Source organism: Lynx rufus, unplaced genomic scaffold (assembly GCF_022079265.1).
Source record: "Lynx rufus isolate CCGP_SWC_20201006 ecotype Redwood Valley unplaced genomic scaffold, mLynRuf1.p SCAF_6, whole genome shotgun sequence".
Lineage (NCBI taxonomy): Eukaryota > Metazoa > Chordata > Mammalia > Carnivora > Felidae > Lynx > Lynx rufus.
Window position 1 is genome coordinate 143,370,623 of NW_025814878.1, and position 14,065 is coordinate 143,384,687.

At 48.0% G+C, this 14,065-nt stretch overlaps 1 non-coding gene across 1 annotated transcript; it reads right to left on the bottom strand.

Annotated features, from left to right (window-relative positions):
• Positions 1–4,176: 4,176 nt before the first annotated feature.
• TRNAK-UUU (transfer RNA lysine (anticodon UUU)) lies at positions 4,177–4,249 on the bottom strand. The gene has a single exon. It is a non-coding gene; the product is annotated as a tRNA-Lys (tRNA).
• Positions 4,250–14,065: the final 9,816 nt, after the last annotated feature.

Genomic DNA, 14,065 nt, shown 5'->3' on the forward strand with positions numbered 1-14,065 from the left:
AGCTGCATTCCCTTGGCTCCGATCAGAACAGAGCTTTGGGCACGTCCCGGAACAACCGCCCTGGCTCGTCGCTGCCCCCGCGAGGCCGCCAGGCCCGAGGGCGCGTCCCGATCGCTGAGAACCTCGGATCCTCGCTGATGGAAACTTCGGGACGACGGGCGTGAACGAGCTCGCGGGGCCGCCGCTCGCTTGCTGCAGGTATTCGTCTCCCCTTCGCCCCACGCCCGTCCGCAGGGACACTGGAGGGGCGGCCTCTGCACGCTTGCTCCGGTGCCAGAGTCGGGGCGCGCGCGGCCCGTCCCGGGGCAGAGCGGGGGCGCGCACGGCCCTTCCGGGGACAGAGCGGGGGCGCGCGCGGCCCGTCCGGGGCAGAGCGGGGGCGCGCACGGCCCTTCCGGGGGCAGAGTCGGGGCGCGCGCGGCCCGTCCCGGGGCAGAGAGGGGGCGCGCACGGCCCTTCCGGGGACAGAGCGGGGGCGCGCGCGGCCCGTCCCGGGGCAGAGAGGGGGCGCGCACGGCCCTTCCGGGGACAGAGCGGGGGCGCGCGCGGCCCGTCCCGGGGCAGAGCGGGGGCGCTCACGGCCCTTCCGGGGACAGAGCGGGGGCGCGCGCGGCCCTCCCCGGAGCAGAGCGCGGGCGCACAGCGTTCAAACTTTCGGACTGCATCCCCCCGAGTCAGAAATACATGTTAAACCACAACTCAGTACAGTATGCAAACAATCTGTCTACTGGTTTATCTATCTTTCAATCGAGAGAGAAAGAGAGAAAGGAAGAGAAACCAAATTCCATCACACAATATTTTACTACATGGGGTTTATTCTGATAGTTCCCACTCCCATGATAGTCTATTTCATTTATTAAGATACCAGTCTTGGCCTTTTCTTCGCTGTTGATTTCACACTTCTGAGACACATAGTAGATTGAAAAACACTGGCACCTGTATAATGGTAATAAAAAATGGCTCTGTCCCCCTGGAGTCAAACAATGGAGTGGAAGACAGTGCCCTTTTCATTTGGAGGGGACCAGTAGTCAAAGAGTTAGGGAAAAGGTTCTGGTTCCAGCAGCTTTTCCGTTTGGTATTACACAGTAAACAAGTGAACTTTGTCAGGGTCTATACTCCAGATGCCTCCCTGTACGTGTGTCCCTGTGGCAGGTGAAGGGATAGTACACGGGCCACACTGTCCTCTGAGTCAGCTTTCCCACCTCTGTCCTACATTTGAGAGGCGGTTTCTGTCCCCTCATCTGTGGAAGCATTCTTGCCTCTTAGGGCATATTCCGCTGGGGTTTTTCGCTGTTTTACCGACCGTATCCAACATATTGTTCTGATGGTCCCCTCTACCTGGAGAATTCTTACTTCTGATCTCTATAGGATTTGCTCCCGGCCTTTGTTCACATGGCAGGACCCATGAATCCAAAGGCTTTGGAGAGATTCAGCCTGCCCTCCGTTTTCTGTGAATACCTCGAAGAGCTGTTTGTTTGTTTGTTTGTTTTTACTGCTGAGTTGTATTCCATGGAATAGATGGACCACAGTGTGTTTACCCAGCCACCTCCTGGGAAACGTTTGGGTGGTTTCCCAGTTTGGGCTATTACAAACAAAGCTGCTCTGAGTAAGAATGTAGGGGTTTTGTGTGGACATAAGTTCTCGTTGTCCTGGGATAACTGCCCAGGAGTGGAATTGCTGGAGTGCATACAGTGTTGTGTGTAGCCTTTTGAAAGAGACGACCAAACTGCTTTCCAGAGCGGCTGCACCACTTTCCCTTCCCATCAGCCATGGGTGACAGACCCGGTTTCTGTGCCCCCTGGCCAGTCCTAAGCAGGGTCACACAACTAAACTGTGTTATTGTAACTCTTCTGAGGGGTGCGCGGTGACACCTCATCATGAACTCACATTTCCTAAATGACTGGTGATATTGAACATCTTTTCCCAGGCCATTTGTATATCCTCTTTGGTAAAATGTCTCTTCGTGTCTTGTGCCCACCTTCATTTATTTATTTATTTCTTAGGTAGGCTCCACACCCAGCGTGGGGCTTGAACACAAGCCCCTGGGATCAAGTGTCAGATGCTCTATCCACTGAGTCAGCCAGGCATCCAGGTTGATTGTTGTTTTAATGTTGGGTTTTGAGAATTCTTCACATAGTCTAGCTAGGAGTCTTTTGCCAGATATGTGGTTTGCAAATATTTTCTCCCAACTGTAACTTGCCTGTTTATCCTCTTAAGAGGGTCCTTTCCAGAGCAAAAACTTTTAATTTGATGAAATTCAATGAGTCACATTTGTCTTTTATGGATGTGTTTTTGGTGTCATGTCTAAAGCTCTGCAAGCCTGAGGTCCTCCAGATTTTATTTTTTTCTAAAAGTTTTACATTTTTATGGTTTTTTTTAACTTATTTTTGAGACAGAGAGAAACAGAGTGTGGGGGGCGGGGAGGGGCAGAGAGAGGGAGACAGAATCCGAAGCAGGCTCCAGGCTCCGAGCTGTTAGCACAGAGCCCGTTGCAGGGCTCGAACCCACAAACCGCGAGATCATGACCTGAGCCCAGGTCAGACACTCAACCGACTGAGCCACCCAGGCGCCCCTTGTATTTTACTTATCATTTCCAATTACTTTTTTAATAAGGTGTGAGGTTTAGGTTGAGGTTTGTGCTTTTTTGCCTATGGATATCAAATTCGTTCACCACCATTTTTTTTTTTTTTGAGAAGACCAAGACTTTCCTTCCTCTTCTAAATTGCTTTTGCACTTTTGTCAAAAATCACTTAGCTGTACTTGTATGTGGCGATCTATGGGTTCTCTACTGTTTCTTTGACTTACACGTCTGTCTGCCAATGATGTACGGTCTCTTACTGTGGCTGTAAAATAAGTCTGGAAATAAGGAGATTGATTTCTTCCACTTTATTTCTCTTTTTCTCAGAATTGTTTTAGTTATTCTAACTCATTTGCCTTGCCATATACATTGTAGAATAGTCGTGTTCGTGTCTACAAAAATCTCACCCGGATTTTGGTAGGAATTCTGTTAAACCTGTATCTAACTTTGACAAGACTTGACGTCTTTGGGTCTTCCAATCAAATGAACACAGAATATTTCTCCATTTATTTAGATCTTTGATTTGTTTCAACAGCATTTTGTAGTTTTGTGTTTTTCCGCATGTACATATCCAGGTAGATTTGAAGCTAAGTTATTTTTTTAAGTACCATTTAAATGGTACTGTATTTTAGTTCTGGTGCCCACATGCTTATTGCTAATGTATAGAAATACGATGGATTTTTGTATTCTGATCTTGTATTCTGTGACTTTGCTGAACATACTTATTAGTTCTAGGACGTTTGTGTTTGTTTTGAGTTTCCTTAGGATTTCCTGTGGAACCATCATAACATCTTCAAGTGGAATGGGAAGTACAATCTGTAGGCAGAGAGGGAGGGGGAAGTGTGTATTTCTGGAGAAAAATGTAATCCACTGAGCAATCAACAGCACCATCAACCCGCACTTTGCCAAAATTGTAGAAATGAACAAAATGCACTTTTGCAAAATGCAAAGTGTCCTGGTGTTTCTGGGTCGGATAAGTATGTCACCTAAGACCATACTGCAGTATCGGACGAGTAACTCCACACCGTTTTTGTTTATCATTAGAATGTGACATGGGCGCCTGGGTGACTCAGTCAGTTAAGCACCTGGCTCTTGAGCTCAACTCAGGTCTTGATCTTGGGGTCATGAGTCCCAAGCCCCGTGTTGGGCTCCGTGCTGAGCGTGAAGCCTACTTAAAAAAAAAAAAGAAAAAACAAAGTGACGTCAGGGGGGCTTGGCAGAGACTCTCCTCACCTGCCAAGGGGCTCAGTTGTGAGCACAAAGGACAGAAAATCTGAAGGTCCTGGATTTTGACATGGTGAACACCTTACTCCGTAAATATGGTTTCCAGTTCCTTTTCTAAAACACCCAAGTCTAGAGGGATAGTTTTCTTACACTCCATGGACTTTTGAACATTTTGTACTGTGTTCCTGGGAAATCTATTAAAAAGTGCTAAAGTTGTCTTCTGCTTGCAATAGAATAAATAGCAAACCTTGGCTACTGGGTAAGGTTTTACTTGGGACAGGTAAAAGTCATCCAACTTGAACCCAAGCTTAACCTTCTCTGAAGGACAAAAACCTAGAGAACCTTCAGACCCCTAGGGAAAGCAAGGGCCATACTGCCTGGACAGGGAGTTGAACCCTGGACCCTCAGATTAAAAGTCTGATGCTCTGCCAACTGAGCTACCCAGGCTCTTGGAGCACAGCTCTGTCTAGATGCATAAATAAGATCGAAACTACTTCGGCTCAACAGTGTGGTCGATTCATTCTTGCATTCAGGAAAGGCAGCTGAACATGCGTTTAATCTCTATAGTCAGTTCACTCAGCACTTGTTTATGTTTTCTGTAGGTAGAGAAGGAATGTACATCTAGAAAACAACAGAGAAGGAATATACATCCAGAAAACAATCCTTATTTGAGTACAGTTGTAGAAGGGGAAGATAAACAAAAGCAACCGATTGTTTCCAGTAAATATTTATGGAATGCTTAGTGAAATCTTTAACCCCTTATTTACGGGGCACCGAGAAATAACCAAAAAGGATACAAAGAGGAACAAAGAAACAATAAAAATATAAATAACTAACAAAGAACAAGAGAAGAAATGTGAAAAGCAACCAGGGGAGAACGATGGTAAGAATCTGCGAAATTTGGGAACATCTGCCAATTTTTTTTTCTTGCTGTAAGAAAAAAATGAGTCATTAAAAAGGAAGAGAAATGTCGTGGTGACTGTGAGTGGCCCTACTTTGTACCCTGGGCTGGTGTTCTTAACCCCTGAAAGAATGTTGGCAATTTAGTATTCCCTGTTACATTTTTTTCAGTGGACATGTAACATTTTTCTTCACATGTTTAAATTCTTCCAAAGGGTGTTGTGACTTGTATCAAAGAAATCTAAAAGGTAACTTAATACTTAGCCACATGCCTCGGGGCACCTGAGCGGCTCAGTTGGTTAAGTGGCAGAGTTGAGGTCAGGTCCTGATCTCACAGGATGTATGTTCAAGCCCCGCAAGGGGTTCCGTGCTGGCAGCGGGACCTGCTTTGGATTCTCTCTCTTGCTCTCTGCCACTCCTTGCTTGCGCTGTCTCTCTCACAGATAATTAAATAAACATTAAAAATATACTTAGCGATATCCCTTGTGAGAGAGAGACCCCTTCTTTAATCTTCCGTGGAAGAGTTTACTTGGATCCTTTATCCCCTTGAATTCGTTATTTCCACTTCATGTCTCCCATGGAACTTTATCCCAATACTGTCATTTTGTATTTGGTCTTTCTTGATCTTCCTACCATACGCTTCTAGGAACCAAAGACAGGTATAAGCATTGAAATCTGATGTTATTTCCTGCGACCCCAGATCTGTGTTAAAAACACTTCCTGTGGGTTGTGTTCTATTTGCACCTGCCTTAGTGGGAGATGTAATGGATGTGCATGTGGAATTCGTTACCCCCTCCCCCTCATCGCCCCCCAAAGAAATCGTGGAAGAGACCCAGTCCTGCAGCAGGAGAGTGTGACAGCGAGGCTGGAGCGCACGGGGACAGTGACCTTCCTGTTGTCTCATGTCCTCCCTTGCTTCTCCGCTTTGCAGGCGCGGTCACCCTGGAACTCCTTCCCCTTTCCCCATTTGCCAGCCCCTGCTTGTGCTTTGGATCTCCGTTCAGACACCACCCATCACCTCCTTCTGGAAGCTTTTGCGGACGCCTCAAGACTGGCTTTGCAGCTCCCGGAATGCACCCAGGATTCCTGGGGTTATTTCCGTGTCATTAACAGCACTTGTTACATGATGTGGTATCACTCCGTGGTTTGTCCCTTCCCGGGGCATGGCCATGTTCGGGGCCCAGTCCTCAAATGCCGCGTATGTGCAAATGCCTCTTTTCATCTCGGACTCTGCCTTCTAACTCCAGCTTCACAGATGCAATCGTTTCCTGCACAGGTATTTTACACTTGCCGCCGTCCGAAACTGGACTCCTGCCCCCCCTCCCCAGTCTGGCTCCTCACCCGTCTTCGCCAACTATAACCCGTCTGTGCGGTGCTGTCCCACTGGAACGCCCATCTTCCCTTGCCTGCCGCCGAGATTTGTGCAACAGACTCGTCACTGGTCTCCTGTTTCAATTTTCCTTGCCTTCTTCCTGTCTACACAGAATGAGGGCAGAACTCTCCAGGGGCTCCCCTCTCGTTCGGATAAAAGCCCAGCTGCTTCCAGTGACCTCCCTCCCCTCCCCGTCTTCTCCAGCCACAGCGCCTCCTGCTGGTGCTCAGACAGGCACGAACCACGCCTGCTCCGGGCTCAGGCCTTCGCCCTTGCTGTGTGCTCTGCCCCGAAAGCTCTTTCTTCCCAAAGATGCGCCTAACTCGTTTCCTCCTGTCCTTCAGGCCTTTGCTCAAATAGCACTTGCTCAGTGAAATCTTACCTGCTCAACGTACGTAAAATTTCAAACCACTTTTTAAAATTTTTTTTAACATTTATTCATTTTTTGAGAGACAGAGAGGGACAGAGCATGAGCAGGAAAGGAGCAGAGAAAGGGAGACACAGCATCCGAAGCGGGGTCCAGGCTCTGTGCTGTCAGCACGGAGCCCGACACGGGGCTCGAACTCACAAACTGGGAGATCATGACCTGAGCCGAAGTTGGACGCTCAACCGCCTGAGCCCCCCAGGCGCCCCTCAAACCACTTTTTAAAAGTTGTCCCCATCATCTTCCTGCTTTATTTCTTATAAGTGCATATACTACATACTTTTTTCACTCATTTGTCTGAATTTCCCATTAGCATGCGAATTCCACGGGACAGAGACTTTTGCCCATTTTGTTGACAGCCATCGTCCCGGGGTCCAGAGGAACGCATGTCCTCTGCGGCTACACCTTAATAATCCGTTAAGTGCGTGTTGAACGAATGGCCTACCAGCCACATAGGAAGCACGCAGTAAACAAATTTCCTGCAGGAGGACGTGTGAACGCGTTTCAAGAGTTTAAGACCGAAAGAGGACACGGATGGTCTTTTCCTCGGCAGAATGTTCTAGGCTCTGCTTACATGGCTCCTGGTCGTGTGTCTCAACCTGAGTTGCCGACCGTGGGTCTTCTGTCTAATCACGTGGCCTGACCGCGCTGGCCGGTGCTGGTGCAGGAGCCACAGATTGTGGTGGGACTTCACACCTGGGACTTCCTGTCTGCACACGTCGTCTCCGTGGTCATTAGTTCTCCCCCTTTCCAAACCTTTAGGTCGCCAAGGAATAAACCCTGACTCCTGAGCCGCTTATTTTTTTATTTTTGAAAGAGAGAGAGAGAGAGAGCGCGCACGAGTGGAGGAGGGGCGGGGGAGGGCGGGACAGAGGATCCAAAGGGGGCTCCACGCTGACAGCTGTGAACCCGACGCGGGGCTCAAACTCATGAACCGCGAGATCATGACCTGAGTCGAAGTTGGACACTCAACCCACTGAGCCACCCAGGCGCGCCATGGGCCTTGCTTTTGATACTTCAAACTACGTTTTGCAAACTGTGGGCATTACAGTAACTGCGTGGTTACATTCTTAATACATTTCACCACGTGCACATGTTAATTTTGTCTCCTTTTGAAACTTACATAAGTATAATGTACTAAATGTTTCCTTTGTGTCTTCCTTTCACAGTATTATGTTTGTAAGGTTCATCCGTATCGTTCTCTGTAGCTCTGATCTGTTGTCAGCTGCTGAATAGTGTTGGACACTGTTTATTGGCGTTGGTGCAAATGTCCACTCGGGTTGTTTTCAATTGTGGCTCTACAAACAACACTACTGTGAAAATTCGGATACTCGTCTCCTGCTGTATGTGTGCACGTGTTTCTCCCGGGGAAACGTCTAGGATAACGCGGTATGTGTATCTTCAACTGACGAAAGTCCAGCTGTCTCCCACGGTATTTGTGTCAGTTTAGACTCTGAATAGTAGTGATTGAAGCTATTACTTCACATCCTTGCCAATAATTAGTATTTCTTGTCTTTCTAATTTTAGCAATTCTGGCGGAAGATCAGTAGCATCATGATTGCAGGATTAATTTGCCTTTTCTTAAGTTTCTAATAAGGTTGATTGCTGTAGTTGTTTTAAAGTATGTGCACAAATTCTTTGGCAGTCTGTCCGGTCCGCAGAAGGTGGTCCAAATTCCCTCTCCTTGACCGGGGGCCCTGGTGACTCATCTCTAACTGAGTGAGGCAGAAGGGACACTGGTGACATCTCAGGCTAAACATCTGCCTGGCTCCCTCTCTCTCTGGGAGTCACAGACTTCATAGTCCTAGAGGCTCTTTCTGAATTCTGAGTTTTCACGCTAGTCCTCTGTAGGTTACTTACGTCACAAACATCCCCTCCCATTTTGTGAGTTAGGTTCATTCTTTCGTAGTGCATTTTGATGAACAAATTCTTCATTTCACTTATTCTTAAAATAATTTGTAAATTTGTGGGGCGCCTGGGTGGCGCAGTCGATTAAGCGTCCGACTTCAGCCAGGTCACGATCTCGCCGTCCGTGAGTTCAAGCCCCGCGTCGGGCTCTGGGCTGATGGCTCAGAGCCTGGAGCCTGTTTCTGATTCTGTGTCTCCCTCTCTCTCTGCCCCTCCCCCGTTCATGCTCTGTCTCTCTCTGTCCCAAAAATAAATAAACGTTAAAAAAAATAATTAAAAAAAATAATTTGTAAATTTAATCTCGTTAAGTCAATCCACTTTTCCTATGTTTATTTTTTTAAAAATTTTTTAATGTTTATTATTTTTGAGGGAGAGGCAGAGTGCGAGCGGGGGAGGGGCAGAGAGAGAGAAGGAGACACAGAACTTGAAGCAGTCTCCAGGCTCCAAGCTGTCATCACAGAGCCCGACGAGGGGCTCAAACCCATGAACTATGAGATCATGATCTGAGTCGAAGTCGGACGCTTAACTGACTGAGCCACCCAGGCGCCCCCACTTTTCCTATATTTAGTGCTGTTGTGTCTTATTCCTTATTCTTGTCCAAAAGTCCCCAGTGTGTATTTTTTATCTTCTCTTCTAAATGCGTTATAGTTTTGTCTTTTACATTGCAGCATTGATGCACCTGGAATTAGCTCTTAGGTATGGTGTATATTTTTCTCATACAGATATGTAATTATGCCAGCACAATTTCCTCTCCGTACTCCTCTGCATCCCATTTGTTAAATACAGAATGTGCTCCTCTTTTGTTCCATTGATCCACTTGTCCATCCTTGCACGGACACCACGCTGTGTGCCTTCATGAGGTTTTAGAGGGAGGGTTTTTGTTTTTTTTTTCATTGAAGAAAAATTGGCATATAACATTAGTAGCAGGTGCACTACATAATAGCTTGGTATTTGTATACAATAGGAAGGTATCACCATACAAGTGATGCCCTCCACCCATCTTCCAGCCCCCTTCCCCTCGACAACTACCAGTCTGCTTTCTGTATCTGTGAGTTTTGTTTTGTGTGTTCATTTGCTTTGTGTTTTAGAAAGCACATGAAGCGAGATCAGACAGCACTTCTCTGACTTGGTTCCCTCCACCCGCGTGGAGCGTGGCCCAGGGCTGAGCGAGGGGCTCCCGGGAGCCCAGGTGATGCAGGCCAGGGGCGCTGGGGACCCGCACTGGGGGCGGCAGTGTTCCCCTGTGCCCCTGAAGTAGTGAGATGGTGCTCACCAGCACCTCCATCATCTGGAGACAGTCCCAACTGCTCCCTGCCCCTCCGGCAGCCACCGTGAGATTAGCAGTGATCTCCTTTACAAGGAATCCAGGCAGCTCTGGAGGAGTCAGCCCGGGGACCTTGAAAACGAGGGCATCTCAGGCCCCAGAGCCCCTGGGGCCCCCGGACAGAAGCGCCTCTTGCTCCCCAAGCCAGATGTTCTAGGGGTGTCCCCACCCAGCACCGGTCCCCAGGTTCAGGGGTGCCTCCGGTGGGACACACACCCCTCCCTGCTCAGGGAGAAACCCCCGCCCTCGAGGCCCCTCCTGTCGTGTGTCTGCTCCCCAGAGGTGGGGGTCTTGGGTGAAACCGCATCTCCCCTCCCCTGCCCACCCGCCTTGGCCTTTTCCTCCCTTGCTGTGGAGGGCTCTGCTCAGCTGGATTTCAGGTCTCTTTCGGCCGTATCGCTGTGGTTTCCAGATAGGCTGGAGGAAAACCAGTGCTCCAGTTTCTCGGACAGACTTGTGCGAAGAGCGCACGAGCACACGCCAACACAGACCTTCACCCGGCTTGAAACCCATTTGAGATATCCTTGGTCACGTGCCTGCTTTGGGGGTGCCTGTACTTGGCTTGGTGCTCAGCTCTGGGCGCATCGCGTGGCGAGAAAGGCCTTATAGTAAACGTTAATGCATTTAGAAATCAGCTGAATTTCCCCTTGCGGATGGGGAGCACGGCCTGCCCCTCCTGAGAGCGCCTGGCCTGTGCAGACCGGTCTCCCTGCTTCCCCTGTTCCCCAGCGGCCCTAGGGGACCACCTGCCAGCCTGCCCTCCAGACTGAACTCCTGGGCCCTGCGTTATGAAGCCAGGGCGTTTCTACTGCAATGTCAGCGACAAGGAGCACAACCGCTCTGAGATCACAGCTGGCTGTTTATTACCATTCTCCTCTTGAGAACGACACATGACTTTGCTCCTTCTCCTTCTGCAGGACATGAGGTCACAGCGGTGGGGTTTGGGAATGGTGCTGGGGTCCAGAGCCCACGGCCAAGAGAGAATTCTTGAGGTGTCCTCAGGGCAAAAAGGTGGTTTTATTAAAGCTTGGGGACAGGACATGTGGGCAGGAAGAGCTGTCCCAGGACCATGAGCAGAGACGATTATATACCATGGGGTTGGGGGAGGTAAAGTCACGGGGAGGTTTCCAGCGGGACTTTCATACCTACAGAAGACTCGCAGGATGCAGGAGAGCCAGCTATCCTCAAGCCAAGGTTATCTTCCCCTCTAGCAAAGCATTAGCATTGACAGTGGGAGCTCCTGGAGGAATGTTGTACTCTGTCTTTGCCTGAGTGTTTGCTAAAGGGCTGCAGGTTCTGAGGAAAGTTGATTTTACCTGCCATTTCCTCCTGCCTCTGTTCCCATATCACTATGGCCCGTTTACGGTCAATGGGATATGAGTAATATAATGCACAAAACTTCCAGATTAGGTCGCACTCCTAGTGGGAGAGAGATGTCCTTTCACTTCTGCCGTCTTGAAGAGGGAGAAGATGCCTGGATGTCAAGGCCAAGGCACACAGCGAGGATGGTGGGGCAACGAGACTGAAAGCCTGTGTTCCTGCCATCTTGGAGTTCCCATCCCCAGGGAGCCCCCGTGCTCATGTGCATAATCTGTGTGCCACCACTGGTCTGGGTCTGTTATGAGAGTCACCCCTAATCCTAACAAATGCAAACTCTCTGAATACTGAGCCAAACCTGGTTGCTAAGGGGTTGATAAAGGAAATCATCTAGGTATAACACATATAATGCATGCTTCCTCAGTCAACGGTAAACAGCACCTTCCTTTCCTGAGTCACGGCACCTGCTTCCCTCCTGCGGTGCTCCCGAGCACTGCCCTCAGTCAGCTCCCCTACAGCACCCTCCCTCCCTCCGTCAGTGCTCCCAGGGTGACCACCCTCCCTCTCTCAATGGTCCCACAGTACCTGCCTTCCCTCTGACAATGCTCCCATGGTGCCCTTCATCCTTCCTTCAGTGAGTGCTCCCACAGCACCACCCTCCCTCTGTCAGTGCTCCCATGGCATCCATCCTCCCTCAGTCAGTGCTCCCACAGGGCCCGCCCTCTCTCCGTCAATGCTCCCACAGCATCGACCTTTCCTCGGTGAGTGCTCCCACAGGGCCCGCCATCCCTCCATCAGTGCTCCCATGGTACCTGCCCTTCTTTAGTCAGTGGTAAACAGCACCTTCCCTTCCTCAGTCAATGAAGATTATTGAACATCTACTATATTTCCACTTTGACTTAGTTTCTGTGAAGGTTTAAAACTAAGGTATAGAACCTACTTTCCATATTCCTACTGAGCATCAAGGAACCACTAGATACTAAAAAGTCCATGTGAATAAATGTTACAGAAATGCAAAGAAAAAAGAGATGAGTGCTGATCACCATCATCACCATCATCATCACCAGCATCACTGTCATCACCATCATCACTATCACCACCATCATCACTGTCATCACCACTGTCATCACCACCATCATCACGCCATCATCATCACCATCATCATCACCATCACCATCATCACCATCACCACCATCACCACCATCAGCACCATCATCATCACCATCACCACCATCATCACCATCATCATCACCATCACCACCATCATCACCACCACCATCACCACCATCACCACCATCAGCACCATCATCATCACCATCACCACCATCAGCACCATCACCACCATCACCATCATCATCACCATCACCACCACCATCATCACCATCATCATCACCAGCATCACTGTCATCACCATCATCACTATCCCCACCATCATCACCACCACCATCACCACCATCAGCACCATCCTCATCACCATCACCACCATCATCACCATCATCACCATCACCACCACCACCATCGTCATCACCATCATCATCACCATTATCACCACCACCACCCAACAGTGTGTGTGTGCCAGGCCATAAGATGAAGCTTGAAAGAGACAGGGCTGAGGAAGGTAAACAAGAAGGGTATACTGAGTGCAGTTAGCACATGGTCAGAGTGTTGGGAAGCAGGAGAGAAAGTGAGAACCGCCTGGCTGAAATGTGTCTCCGTGGGAAAGTGATGTTTGCTGCAGGAGGAAACAGGCTGAGACAGCAACAACAAAAATGCCACAAAACAGCTTTATGACAGTCTTAAACTTGTGCTCAGAGTTTTTAAATCCATTGCATAATTTGCTAAAGTAGTCTCCTATTCCAAAACCGTTAAATTTGCTTAGTTATCAAATTCCTTTTAAAAATTGTTTCTTTGGGGCGCCTGGGTGGCGCAGCCGGTTAAGCGTCCGACTTCAGCCAGGTCACGATCTCGCGGTCCGTGAGTTCGAGCCCCGCGTCAGGCTCTGGGCTGATGGCTCAGAGCCTGGAGCCTGTTTCCGATTCTGTGTCTCCCTCTCTCTCTGCCCCTCCCCCATTCATGCTCTGTCTCTCTCTGTCCCAAAATAAATAAACGTTGAAAAAAAAAAATTAAAAAAAAAATTAAAAAAAAATAAAAAAAAAAATAAAAATTGTTTCTTTGATTATAAAACAATGCACAGGCATCACAGAAAATCTGGAAAAAAATTAACTGGTCAACTTAGTATCACAGGCTTCTGAAATAAATCTTCATATTTTCAGGCTATTATCTCTGTAATCATAGGAAAAAGACCAGAGACCAACAGACTCTCCTAGATCAACATTCATTTTCATTCACGCGGCCTTTACATATTTAGGTGGAAATGGCAAATACACTTTCCAATTTCATCTGTTCTTAGAAATCTGCTCGAGACTTTAGAACTGCTTTCCAGTTCCTTTTCACTTGGGACATGATAGCAACCAATTGAACTTAATAGAGAAAATTTATATTGCACCATTAAGTTTGGGTGGATTCTAGGTAACCCAGCCTTTACCAATAATTTGATTCATTCTTTTTGAGGTTTTATCCAACACCATATTCTTAATCAAGAAAAGATCCCAACCTTCCTACTGCAATAATTAACAGAATTCATATTACTTTATCTCTTAATTTCCTTGAATAGTCATAGTATGTTTAATTTTGGAGGACCCATGGTAATAAATAGTGTGTAGGCCATATCTTTACTGAATCCATAATGATGACCACATCCTCACAATGTAAATCAGAACTGTTGTAGAATAAATAGGTCACAATTTAAGAATCACCTCTGTAAAAGCCCACATTGGTAATAAATAAAATAAATGTGTATCTTAAAGATCAGTTAGTCAGACCTTCAAATTTTTCAGGTGAGTAAATTAAGGTTTAAAGAGGTAAAGTGACTTACCCTAAAGTAAGTAATGCACTCAGTTAGTAATAGAGCTGAGATTAGAACCCAGGACCTCTAAAACCCATAAATGCGCTCTTCCC